Genomic DNA, 13,539 nt, shown 5'->3' on the forward strand with positions numbered 1-13,539 from the left:
CAACGGAAGCTAGAATAACACATTAATGATTGTATTTACATACCATCTTTCGACCCAAAAGATGCTAATGCAGTTTACATCCTTTACAAACCGTGTATGGTATTCACAAGTCACTGTGTCTGTCTGTGAAATGCAGCCACCTCGGGGTGTGTCACTGTTGTTTAACTGAACACCATTCTTTAGGCCAGATAGCTAAGAAGAACATTGTATTTAATTGAAACTGCTGGAGGAATTTAGACAGAATACAGTTAACCGCCATTCCAGCTTGTGCTGTGAGCTTACCTGAGCTAAATAACTAAAAAGAAATAGTAGACGAGGTCACTATTTGGTGAGAGATGTGATGAACTGGAGAGTCTGTCTGTACCACTTTGAAATTGTGGCTGATTTTATGCCTTTGTACCATGAAATTACTGTCAAGGAAAGCCTATAGGGTTGTGTCAGATCGCTGTCAGGCCAAAGACAATGGTGAGGATCAGCCCTTCAGGATTCAAAATAAAACACCTTGGGACAATGGGTTTGCTGCTGCTGGGAGAAGACACTTCCTCACCTTGTCTGAAGGACGCAGCAGTTTGTGCGTCATGGAAAGTTACTAGAAGGAGAACAAAAAAACCAGGTGACTCCAGTGGGATCTATAAAGAGATGCCAGGGGGAAACTGGGGAATTCAGCTAATTTGCACCAGATGAATGAGGCTGCAGCAGGAGCAGGGTAGGAAAGGGGGTGACGGACACTGACTGATGGAACACCGATGACCAAAGGCTCCCAGGGGAAGGATGAGCTAGTGATGGACATTGGGGTTAGGATGTTTGATTGTTTTGTGTGATCAGTAATCTCCTGTGCGTCACATGATTAAATATAGAGAGCATGATGTGGAAAGATTGTACGAAGTGTATGTGTGTGAATAAGCTTCACAACTATTGTGTGCCCCTGAGAGAGTTAAACCGGAACCCAAAAGTATCACACTTTTCGGGACGCGTTCTGAGAGAGGGGTTTGTTTAAGTCTGAAGGGTCAGCATGGCGCCCAGAGGGGCCAAGTAGCTGGGCAGCAGTTTCCTGCACTTGGAGGAGGTGGCCAGCTGCAAGGTCTGCACCCTGAGAGTCTGCCTATGGAGGGCCTGAGACTGGGACAGTGGCTGGACTCCATTTAGGCTCATGGGGATGCTGAGCACGGAGGTGTGAATCCCCTTCCCAGTAGCCCTAGTGGGTGGCCAGGAAGGGGCACTTGCTAGGATCTGTGGCAGAATCCAAGTGCAGTTACCCTGACACTGTGACAATATGGTGCTGGCAGCAGGATCTGGGAGTGTGGGGAATTGCTGGTGAAGTGCCAACGGCAATGAAAGCAAGTACTACAGAAGGAAAAAGCACAGATGAAAGAGGGTCTCATAGTCTTTTTAGGAAAAGAATAGAGAAAAGAGAGACAGGACCAGGAACTAGGAACCACTGAAGAAAGAGCAGCTGTTGAACTTGTATGAGCAGCAACATCTATCTGCTGCTGATCTGAAGAAATAGGAGATAAAAAGGCATGCTGTGCTTAGACAGGATGGGGTACCCCCTCTACACAGGGAACCAGGAGACCTTCCTTTTTCTACTACAGAGCATGCGGGGGACTGAAGAGGAGATGGTGCCACAGAGACCAGCAGAGATAGCAGCAATAGCAAGAGGTCCAGAGACTGCCTGTGCAGGAGCGATGGCTGGAGCTAGAGACAGAGCTGAAGCGACAGAAGCTTGCTGACCAGGATAAATGCTGCTGGGTTGAACAGAAGAGGGTCAAGTCACACCCATGAGACCCAGGAGGAAGGACATGAGGGTGTGTCTAATAAGGGACTGGCAGGGAAAAAGATGGGGGTTTGAGGAACCTCAGTGCTCTGCTTGTGGCCTGAGTTGTGGACACCAAAGAAGGTTCTGGGACTCCGTCTGTGGGAATATGGGAGTCTGTGTTGTGTTATTTTGAAAAATGAAACTGGGGCTTTAAAACAAAATCCAGCTTTTTCTGGGAAAGGCAGAAAAGGTGACTCAAACTCCCTCGGTTGACTCAAAACATGCAGAGGAAGGTGTCAGCCAGAAGGCAAATAGCTGTATGCAGTAGCTTTGTAGCCATGTCACAGGATATTAGAGAGACAAGGTGGGTGAAGTAATATCTTTTATTGGATCAACTTCTGTGAGTGAGACAGATAAGCTTATACAGAGCTGACCAGGAGAAGAGCTCTGTGTAGCTCATGAACTTGTCTCACACACACAGGTTGGTCCAATAAAAGATGTTACCTCCACCACATTGTCTCTCTAATGCATTTAGAGTAGCTGACAGGGAGAAGGGGGGTGGCATCCCCACTGCAGCTAACAAAGAAACTGGTATCTGAGACAGCAGGGAAGGAGGGGGAACATCTTCCCCTAGTCTGATTGCCTGATGGGGGAGGAAATGTGCTTACCTTGATTCAGTGTGGAGGGGGAGCTAAAGGGCACCACAGCTGGAGGCAAGGTTCAATACTCCTCCTCTCCCCAGAGAAGCTAAGATTACTTCACAGTGGTCCCAGGCCTTAACCTCCAAGGATGTGCGACAGAGAAAGAAATTGGGCTACAGGGCAGAGTGTCTGTTATCTGAATTGTTGTAATTTGAAATGATAAAAGGTACTGGCTCTCACGCCACCCAGGGAATAAACCAGCGGCTAAGTTGCAATCAAGCCCCCTAGTGATGCCCACTTCTTTAGGGGGGCGATGTGACAGATGTTGTCATCTCATGCAGTGTCTTTAGGGACCAATTATATTGTGGTTGTGAATGGTTTTAAATGGTTTAAATGGATTAAAAACAGGCTGGTAAGTCTCAGTGTGTAATTGTAAACAGGGAATTGTCATCACGTGGGTGTGTTTCCAGTGCAGTCCCTCACGAACCAGTCTGTTGCTGGGGATATTCTATGGCCTGTGCTATATGGGAAGTCAGACTAGATGATCACAATGGTCCCTTCTGGCCTTGGAATCTACGAATGTGTGATTGCATTCTACTCCATGGAGGAGGGTTACCATAGCTCCTACAGGAACTAAAAACTGTGTGTGTTTGTGGGGGGAGAGGGTGATTAAGGGGAGTCACTGCAAGGAAACAATGCTAGAGAGGTACCACCCCCTGAAGTGGTTGGCCGAGTCAATATTTGGATGGCAGACGTTCAAGTAATTCCTAAGTGCTGTTTGTGTTTCAGTTGATGGAGTTCTTCCTTCTGACACATTCCCGGCATGATACTAGAAGTGCTATCCTCTCAAATGAGATATAAAATCAAGGGCCTGCCCACTGACAGTCAAAGGACACATGGTACTCTCTGTAAGAACAAGGGCATTAACTCTTGTATCCTGCCCATACATCCTTTCAGGTAATTACATTCCACCTCCCTAAATTCCCTCTGCACCTTTCTTCACTTCCTATCCTCAAGTGTTGTTTAGAGTTGCTGTGTCATGATGGACAGGTGCAGTAGGTTTCATTCAAGCTATGGAGGAGTTGCATTAAGGAGGAATTTGGCCCATTTTTTGTGAAACTTTTTGAGATCCTCAGCTGAAAGGCTCTACAGAAGAGTAGAATGTTATAAGTTACATGGGAATTTCACCAGGACACTAGAATGAGCTATGTGGTGTGCATCACAGCTATGATCATGTGCCCTATTTATTGCATCTTTATATTTCTGGGTATCTACAGCAGGCATCTGCTATTTTGTTTTGAGTCCAGATGCCTCATGCTACAGAGGAGAGAAATGCACACTTTGCTCTCTCAAGGAGATTTTACTTCATTGGTTTTCTGTGAGTATCCAATAAGAAGTCATTTAGACCCAAAGTATATGGCTGCTTTTTGTGTCTGGCAAAACATTAGGATGGTAATTCTGTGCTGTGCCTCTAAGCCCAGGGTGGGTGGGGGCTGAGACAGCTTTAAGTCACCTTTGCACCCACCTGATGCTGGGCTGTCCTGGGGACAGGGAGAGTCCCAGCATAATTTAGACAACCTGGGGACCTGTCTACGTTACAGCAGCCTCCACGCACTGCCCTGTGGGCTGCAGCATTCCTGAGAATCTCCGCAGTGTCGTGTGCTGCAGCCCCACCCCTAACATGCCCCCCCAAGCCCCAGCTTGCAATGGGAGCCTTGGAGGGCAGCCTTATAGCAGTCCTCCGCAATTCCTATGCTGGGGGAATCCATCCCCCAGCCACAACTGAAGATTTTAAAGCCTCTGCACCAGCCCTGTGTAACCATTGTAAAGGGGGCAGAAAGAGGTGACCTGTCACCAAAGATATCCATCGTAGGCCCACCCCTCTAGGTAACTGTAATAAGGTGGCTCACCTTTTAGGGTGTGTCTACACAGAGATAAAAGACCTGTGGCACGGCTGCGACTGGCCCAGGTCAGCTGACTCAGGCTCACAGGGCGTGGGCTGCGGGGCTGACAAAATTCACCATGCACACATTTGGGCTCAGGCTGAAACCCGCACTCTGGGACCCTCCGCCCTTGCAGGGTCCCAGTGCTCAGGCTCTAGTCTGAGCCCAAACATGTGCATGGTGAATTTTTCAGCCCCGGAGCTCAAGCCCGTGTCAGCTGACGTGGCCAAGCTGTGAGTTTTTATCCCTATGTAGACATACCCTTGAAGGCTGGAGGGCCTGGAGCTAGCCAGCCCTGATTACTGAAGCATGCCTGGATTGAATCAGGTGAATCCACTATACCAGCAGCAGGAAGCTGCAATGGCAGTGTTGGTGGTAGGTTGTATTCGAGGAAGTGCTGCTGAGACTGTCAGGGAGGGAAAACCTGCAGTAAGCTTTGGAAGAGAGAAATCCCTGAGGGCAGAGCTGAAGCACCAGCAGGTAACAGCCATGGTGTTGTTTTCCACTTGTGATTTGCCATTTTGGGGCCGGGGGGGACTGAGTAAAATCCTGGATAGACAGGCTTGTGAGCCTGTTTTGGTGTGAACGTCATTGAAGAGCCCTGAGGAAGGGGAGCTTGTTAGCAGGAAGGCTCAGGGGACTCCCAGCCACAAGAGGGCACATGGGAGGGATAGATCCAGTGACAATAACCAAGGTATAACTCACCTGCCTTTGTAATGATGTGTCCCTGTATGGCTCTTTATAATTTCAGAAGCTCAGCACAGGTGGAATTTTGGTTAGTTCAGGAGCTGCTCTCGTGCAGAGCAGACAGATGGAGCTCTACAAATAGAGAGCTTTCATTCTGGCTCTTTGTATGCCTGGATTTATTTCTACACTGCCAAATGGGGTGCACATACAACAGCACCCCTCTCCCAGGGTGAACTCCAGAGGTTATTCCTACCCCAAAAGTCCACAATGAAGTCTACATGTAAAACCCTTCTACCACTGTTTTCCCAGGTCTTCAAGTAAGACCCAGCAAACAAGCTGTGGCATGCAGGCCAAGAATATGTCCCTATTCCTCTTCCAAAAGCAAGAGTAATGTTTTCATCAGCCTTGTCTGGCTTCTAGAACAACGCTCCCACTACCCTGATGCCTGGGCATCTCCCTGTATTGTGTATGTTTTTCATGTTTCACCTAATTAACTCATAAAACAAAGGATTTTAATAGAACATGTTTAATTAGCTTTCTCTTAAAAATCTCCACTCCTTGCCATCTGATTGGGCAGCTGGCAGAGGAGTGAAATGTCTGAGTTCCTGGAAGAAACCAGGTGCCAGTGAAAATGACTCCAGGGAGGAATGGGCAATTCTACAGGAGCAGAAAGGGGAGCAGAAGGGGCTGATTGAAAGGACACAGGTCTTGAAGCTCATTTTGTTTCCTTTCTGCAGCCTGAGAGGGACAGGAAGGTTAGAGGAGAGCTAGCTGCATACAGCTTCTGCCAGGTCATTCATCATCTGAGTCTTGGAGCTCCCGGCAGCCTCCTGCTTGCCAAAGGCATCAGCTAACCATTCCATGTTTCAGTGAAGAAGTTGTTTCAGGGAGGTCCCAAGAGGTACATCAGTCTGTCTCTGACCATCTTAAAACATGTAGGTCACAGACTCATTATCCCAGTGGTGCTCAACCGGGGGTTCACATAGCACTGGGGGTATGCAGAGGTCTTCCAGGGAGTACATCAACTCATCTAGATATTTGTCTAGTTTTACAGCAGGCTACCTAAAAAACAAACTAAAATTTCATACAGACAATGACTTGTTTATACTGCTCTGTATATTATATGCTGAAATGTGATTACAGTATTTATATTCCAATCAATTTATTTTATAATTATATGGTAAAAATGAGAAAGTAAGCAATTTTTCAGTAATAGTGTGCTGTGACACTTTTGTATTTTTAGGTCTGGCTTTGTAAGCAAGTAGTTTTTAAGTGAGGTGAAACTTGGAGTACACAAGACAAATCATATGCCTGAAAAGGGTACAGTAGTCTAGAAAGGTTGAGAAATATTGCCTTATCACGCTCCACATTCTCTCTGCCTTATTTACACCATAGGTTTTGTTTCTGTCTTTGGGATATTTCTCTTCACCTTTTTCTTTGGTTCGTTAAGAGACAGGCTTTGAATTGCAACTTGCAGCCCCTATCTGCCTTATACTTTTGAGGCATTCCAATCATGGGGTAGGGTCTGGCCCATTATGGAAAGAGGATTTGGTTTCCACCCTTACCATCATCCAGACTTTGACAAGTGCTGGGATATGAGGGGGTTGTTCAGACTCATATCAAGTTTCTTGCCTCTAAAATCCAAATGGCTCTTAGTTGGTGGATGGAGACAATTCTACCTGTTGTTTCAGAGAAGAGAGAAATAGCCCCTCATCTGAGGGCTCGGCAGGTATGTGAGATGTAACATTCAATAACAAAGCAATATATACTCTGGTTTTGGAATTACAGGCAGATGCAATTGGGGTGCTGAAACCTGCTCTCCAGCCTACATGCTGTCTCTTTATCTTCTCCCCAAATGCAAATCTCTAGTCCCTGTGGAGGAACCAGAGGGAAGGATGGAAGCTGTTCTTTTCTCCTGCTTCCAAGGCAAAAGCCTGAACTCAAAAAGAAATAAACCAGGAATCAATCCAGGTTGCACTGCTGGAGTTATGACTCATAGTGCTGCATGGCTTATGAGGAAATGATCAAACAGCTGGCACCTACAATTTGGACTCCCTTACTTTGACGCTCTTTAGGAATCCAGCTGGAGTCTAAAAACAGCAGTTATTATTCATCCCTGGTGAACCTCCCCATTGACATCAGCGAAGTTACATCAGGGATTAATTTGACCCACTGACTGTATTTCAAAACCAAATATGGGGCACTCTCTGGCTCTGAGGCTTGGAAATGATGCATGAAGCCTTTTTCCTGTAGTACTTCACCAGGCTGATACTGACTAAAAGTTGTCACCACCCGAGCAAGGACTATTTTAGAAATTACTTGGCGAGCTCATTCCTGTTCCTAGAAGTCTGGTATCAATATCATCATTGTTAGACTCAGGTTGAGGACTAAATGGGATTAAAAATGAAATTATCTTCTTACCTACAGAGGTAGTCCCTCTAGTTTTAGTCTGAGCAACATGCTGATGTTTGTTATACTTGATCGACGGATAAATAGCTTCAGGGCTGTCAAGCCAAAACTTTTCCCCAAAACCAAATTCAGTTGCAAATATTAATTCTCCACTTAGCCACTGAGAAATCTGAAAAGGTACCCATTTCTTTCTCCCATAGGTTACACTAACAACCCAGAAATGCATGAGTTCACCCTGCTGGCTCTCCAGTACCCACAGTCATTGCTGATTGTGGTGGTGGTGCATACACAAAGGGCGGCTTGGCCTCTCACTCACTCTAGTTTCATATCAGTGAAGCTCCACCAACTTCTATGGAGCCACTTCTGATTTACACTGGTGTACATGAGAGGGGAAATAGTTATCAAAGAGGAAGTTAAAGTAGCTTCCACCCATTAGAAAGAGAAAAAGGATGTTTGCTAAGTAGAAAAGGTCAAACACAATCAAAAGAGAAATTTTCATTCCAAGTCCCTGTACTGGCTGTTGCAACAGGTATTAGAGATTCCAAATATAAATATGTAAATAACAAAGTTGACCTTTAACACCTCAGCTCATTAAAACTAATCAATTGCAACATAAAACAGCAGGAGGAAGACAATCTAGTGTAACTGACTCTCTTCCAAGACAAAAGTGTCAGTTTGCAGTTAAAGACATGTTGGAAGAGGTGTTCTCTTTCTCATGCAAAAAGGGTGAGAAAAGCTCATTAGGCAACATAGGTTGTTAACCCTGTTCAGGAATTCTGTTGCTGTAAACAGGGAGTGTCGCTCCAGCCACATTGCTTAATAATGGATTTCCAAACAGCAATTATGTTTTATTTTATTCAGCTCTTAGCTGCCAAAAGATTGAGGGGTGCAGGGCTGAGTGTAAGACTCAAGACAAGAAAAGGGTTCATGATAGCAATTCATGATCTGATTCCCTACCAGAGCGGTGGCGCAGCCTGATTTTTCTCCCCATTCTAGGGGAAGGAACCAGAGGGGAGGCTCTGTGCTTAAGGAAGTCATTGGGGAAGCTTTACTGCCTGAATGTTATAAAGCCATCGCTGGAGAGAGTGACTTTTTCCTCCATGTGATGATATGCAGCAGATTCCTTCTGCAGGGAGGGAGGACAAGATTTAGCAAAGTTCCTTGTGTGCTCTCTTTCCTCTCCTGCCCCTTTGCTCTCTTGTTCTCCTTCAGTGGGCTTGGACCAAATGTAACCAAGGGTAAAAACTGGGTTGGGAAGTTCTATAATCAATAATCCTTACTAGGACTTGAGCCCATAGCACTAGGTGTTGGTTTTGTAGAGGGCTACAGAGGTATTCACCTTGATGTAGAATACTTGACGTAGAATGCCTGACTCTCTGTCCCATTGCCCTGTCTTCTGTTCATTTGATCTCAGTGGAGTTGCACTGGCATAAAACTGATGAAACAAGGTGGAGAACTGGGCCCTCTCTGTTTTATTCTGCTAGGACAGAATCCTTGCTTGAGAATTACATTGTTTTTAGGTTGCACTGGGTCAGATCCTCAGCTGGTGTACATTGATTGGTGTACAATTGAGGTCAATTACTTCATTGGACCTATGCTGATTTATGCCAGCTAGACAGCTGGACCAGTGTGTTCAGAAAGTGTCCCGATTGCATCTGTTCTTACCTTGTCCCCAGGCCAAATCTCTGGGTGAGATGCTGTGCTGAGCCCCTTAGAGTACGTTTACACAGCAAAAAAACCCACCAAAAATCTCTCCAAACCAACCGTGCAGCAGCAAGTCTCAGAGCCTGGGTCAACTGCCTTGGGCTCATGGGGGTTGAGCTGCAGGGCTAAAAATAGCAGTGTAGATGTTGGGCCTCAGGTGGGGTCTAAGCTCCTAAACCAGATGTGGTGAGTGGGTCCCAGAACCCAGGCTCCAGCGTAAGTGGGAATCTCTACACTGCAATATTTAGATCCACAGCTTGAGCCCCCCAAGCCCGAGTCAGTTGACCCAGGCTCTGAGACTTGCTGCCACAGGGTTTTTTGCTGTGTAGATGTACACTTAGAAGAACAGCACAGAACTCGTAGCCTGGGGTCAGGGTTTTAAGGTGGCTTCAAGCCACCCTTAAACCCAGCCCTCTAAGTCCTGAGTTGCTCCAGAGGCTGGAGATGCCCCAGATATAATGTAGCTATCCTGGGGCCCCCTCCATCCATTTATTTGGTGGCTGACAAACATGCAATATTTCAAGAATCTGAAGGTTCCTGGCCTCTGCAGCAGGTAGTGACTGGTGTACGATATGAAATATGGTGAGTGTAGTTCTTTCACTGGCCCTGGTTTATGTTCTATTAATTAGATGAAATACGAATAGCCAGCTTAGACACATGTTACCTGTTTAGGTAAAGGAATGATTTAACCGCACCCTTTGCTCCAGGATTATTCACTTCAAAGCATAATTTTATTTAAAACAAACAGGAATTGCCTGGTAACTGGAATAACCGGTTAAAACAAACATAGCTATGCTCTCTGCATCTCATTGAATTTGATGCTGAAAAAATGACCTACTTTCTGCAGAGAGAGCTGTCATTTCAAAGCAAACATGTTGTTAAATTGATTGTTGGTAACTCTAGGCACCTTAATATTCCTGCTTCCTTCTAAGTTGCTCAATTTTGTAGCATCTCAAGGTCAGGCTGAAATGAAGAAGGTCACCAGATGAGGAATTTGGATGTGTAGACCTCTCAGATAATTTTCTAAAGATGCAGAGACAGATTAGTAGTGCAGGAGACACAGACAGTGGATGACATAAAAGCCCACCCCATGCCTGCATCCCTTCACATTATTATGTGGGAGACATACATTCAATCTTCATATTTTTTTTTTCTCACCAACTGAAACTCCTGCATCACTCTGACTCTGATGAATAAAGGGAGAAGCTTTTGTTATCTACTGGTATTCCTGAGTCCCAGGACATGCAAAGGGATGCATTGTGTACCTTGTGCAGTTGTAAAGGTCCAAGCACCACTCTTCTGTGTGGTAATGAAAGATTATTTTTGCTGGTATTGTTATTTATTTACTTATTTAATCTGTTTTTTAAATAATTTTTGTCCAAAAACCCAGAGCTAGGTTCTTCTTTATACAAGTAGCATCCCTTTACCACTACAGTAGAGAGCAACTGTATACGCCCTGTTTATCGCTCACTAACCATGCCCTAGATTCATATACTATAAACCCAGAAGAGACCATTGTGATCATCTAATTTGAACTCCTGCTTAATACAGGCCACAAAACTTCCCTGAATTAATTCCTGGTTGAACAAGAGCATACCCTCCTCTTTCTCCACTATGCTGCTGTTAAGAGGCGAGACAGTCACTTATATTTTCTGATGGTTTATTCAGTCCAGTAAGGACTAGGCCATAAGAAGTTTAATTGTATTTTCTCAGCCACACTTTAGCTAGGTGAGATTCCCCACCTATTTCTCAGCAGACATTCTGCTCACAGGGACCCAAGAGAATAGCTAGGGCCTGGACTAGAAGGTATAGTTAAGCCAAAGATATCTTCCAGGAACAGTAGCTGGCTTCTGAGATCCACAGTGGTGGCTTGGTTGGAGATCTTCCACATTAACATACTGGGTTTTGTCAGGAAGAGAAGGTCGACCCTTCAGAGTCTGGACACCTGGTTGCCGCAAAGACGATGAAGTTGGAAAAGGGCACGACCATCTCCCGTTAAAATATATTTAGTTTTTCAACTGTTTGTAGCAAAAAGGAATTAAATCATATAATTTCAGGCCCTTCTACCCTCCAAACACAGCTGTGTCAGCTGAACCCACTTGCAACATAGGATTGATTAAAAACACACTTGGTTGAAACTATAGTAAAGAACAGAACTATCAGACACATATACGGACACGTTATGTTGGGGAAGCATCAACATGGCTTTTGTAAAGGGAAATCATGCCTCACCAATCTATTAGAAGTCTTTAAGGGTATCAGCAAACGTGGTCGAGTGTGATCCAATGGATATAGTGTACTTGGACTTTGAGAAAGCTGTTGACATGGTCCCACATCAAAGGTTCTTAAGCAAACTAAGCAGTCATGGGACAAGAGGGAAGGCCATCTCCTGGATCAGACACTAATTTAAAGCTAGGAAATAAAGGGTAGGAATAAATGATCAGTTTTCACAATGAAGAGAGATAAATAGCAGGATCCCCCAAGGTTCTGTACTGGGACCTGTGCTGTTCAACATATTCATAAATAATATGATAAAGGGGTTCAACTGTGAGGTGGCAAAATTTGCAGACAGTACACAATTGCTCAAGATAGTTAAGTCCAAAAGTTGACTGCGAAAAGTTACAAAGGGATTTCATTAAACTGGGTGAATGGACAAAAAATGGCAGATGAAATTCACTATTAAATACAAAGTAATAATGCACATTGGAAAACATTATCCCAACTATACATACAAAATGATGGGGTCTAAATTAGTTATTTCCACTCAAGAAAAAGATCTTGGAGTCATCGTGGATAGTTCTCTGAAAATATCAGCTTATACTAGAGGAAATTAAAAAGTCTGGGACTGTTCATCTTAGAAGAGATACTACTAAAATGGGATATGATAGATCGCTATAACACCATGATTGTTATGGAAAAAGTGAGTTGAGAAGTGTTATTTGCCCATTCACATAACACAAGAACTAGGTATCACCTGCTGAAATTAATAGGTAGCCGGTTTAAAACAAACAAGGAAGTATTTCTTCACACATTGCATAGTCAACCTGTGGAACTCATTACTATGGCATATTGTGAAGGCCAAAACTATCAATTAGTCAAGATGTTCAGGAACACAACTCCATGCTCTATGGGTTCCTAAACCTCTAACAGAAGCTGGGACTGGGTCACGGGGGATGGATCACCTGATTATTTCACTGATCTGTTCATTCCCTCTGAAGAGTCTGGCAGTGGCCACTGTCAGAAGACAGGATACTGGGCTAGATGGACCATTGGTCTGATCCTCTATGGCCATTGCTATGTTTTTCTGACCCATGGTATTCATGTTCATATACATGTTCTCTTTACCATGTATAGTTTATTCTTTACTCTGGGTTCATTCACTAGGAGTACAGAGGCGGTTACACAAATATACTGCATTGTACAGCATGTGCATCAGAATAAACATATATCAGTTTGGCACCAGAGATACATTAATTATTGGTTACTGGTTGAGATAAAGACTAGTGGATATTTTACACCCATTTGAGTTTTTGTGTGAATTTAGGGCAGGTGAAAGGTGCTGGATTGCCAGTCTTCTATTCTAAAACCTCAATTCTCAGGATAGGTACCAAACCAGCCGGGAAAGGGCAAGCTTTCCCACACATTGCCCCCCACCCTCAGTGTGCACGCTCCATGACCTGGCAGGACCATCACTACGGGAGAAAGAGGAGTTCATTGCACATTGCCTGTTTAATTTTTGGCCTCTCTGCTGAAACTGTCCACAAAGATGCCAATTAGTACTATCTGTAATGCCAGTTTTTTATGTGGACGTTTGGGAATCAGACTGACAGGACTGGGCATTGGACCATCCCAATCAAACTCATTTCACATAGGCCACTAAGGAAGTATTTGATGGTAACCATTTCTATTCACAACTGACCTGGGCTATATTTGCGCCAGTGAACTGGAGACCTAAGTCCCATTCTAAAGCTCTTGGGGCATCCCTCCCATTTTCTTATTTGTTGGACCCTTATTGCTAGTTCCATGTAGACTCACTGAATGGGACCCCTTAGGTGATTGGGACGATGTAACATTCTCAAACATTAGGACAGTCTTGTGATGATCATATGCTCACTTCCTCTGTAACAGCAGCATGATCCAAAATCAAGTGTAGAGCCAGCAGTGCCTTAGGGTTATGGTGCTTGTCAGAAGTTACTCAGCCTGGTCAGGATCCCTCCCATCACATGAACCTCTTAGCTTTCATTGCCAGATGCCAAGCCTTTCAGAGATAGAGTTCAAAGCACTACTTTTAAGCTCATAAGTATATTGAAAAGACTTATTTTCTGGCATTTTGCATAGCAGATGCGGTGTGTGTTAGAGAGCATATATTTGAAACACTTACCTAGTAGCAAACTCACTG

The 13,539-nt window shown here is 44.6% G+C and overlaps 1 long non-coding RNA gene across 1 annotated transcript in view; it reads left to right on the forward strand.

The window, feature by feature from the left end:
* Positions 1-4,713: 4,713 nt before the first annotated feature.
* Positions 4,714-13,539, forward strand: part of LOC137166384 (uncharacterized) — a 38,874-nt gene continuing 30,048 nt past the window's right edge. The window contains exon 1 of the long non-coding RNA XR_010923680.1: positions 4,714-4,820. This is a non-coding gene — a long non-coding RNA (uncharacterized lncRNA). The remainder of the gene's footprint in view (positions 4,821-13,539) is intronic.

Source organism: Emydura macquarii, unplaced genomic scaffold (genome assembly GCF_026122565.2).
Source record: "Emydura macquarii macquarii isolate MOO-44397 ecotype Brisbane River unplaced genomic scaffold, CSIRO-AGI_Emac_v2 contig_2846, whole genome shotgun sequence".
NCBI classification, from domain to species: Eukaryota; Metazoa; Chordata; order Testudines; family Chelidae; genus Emydura; species Emydura macquarii.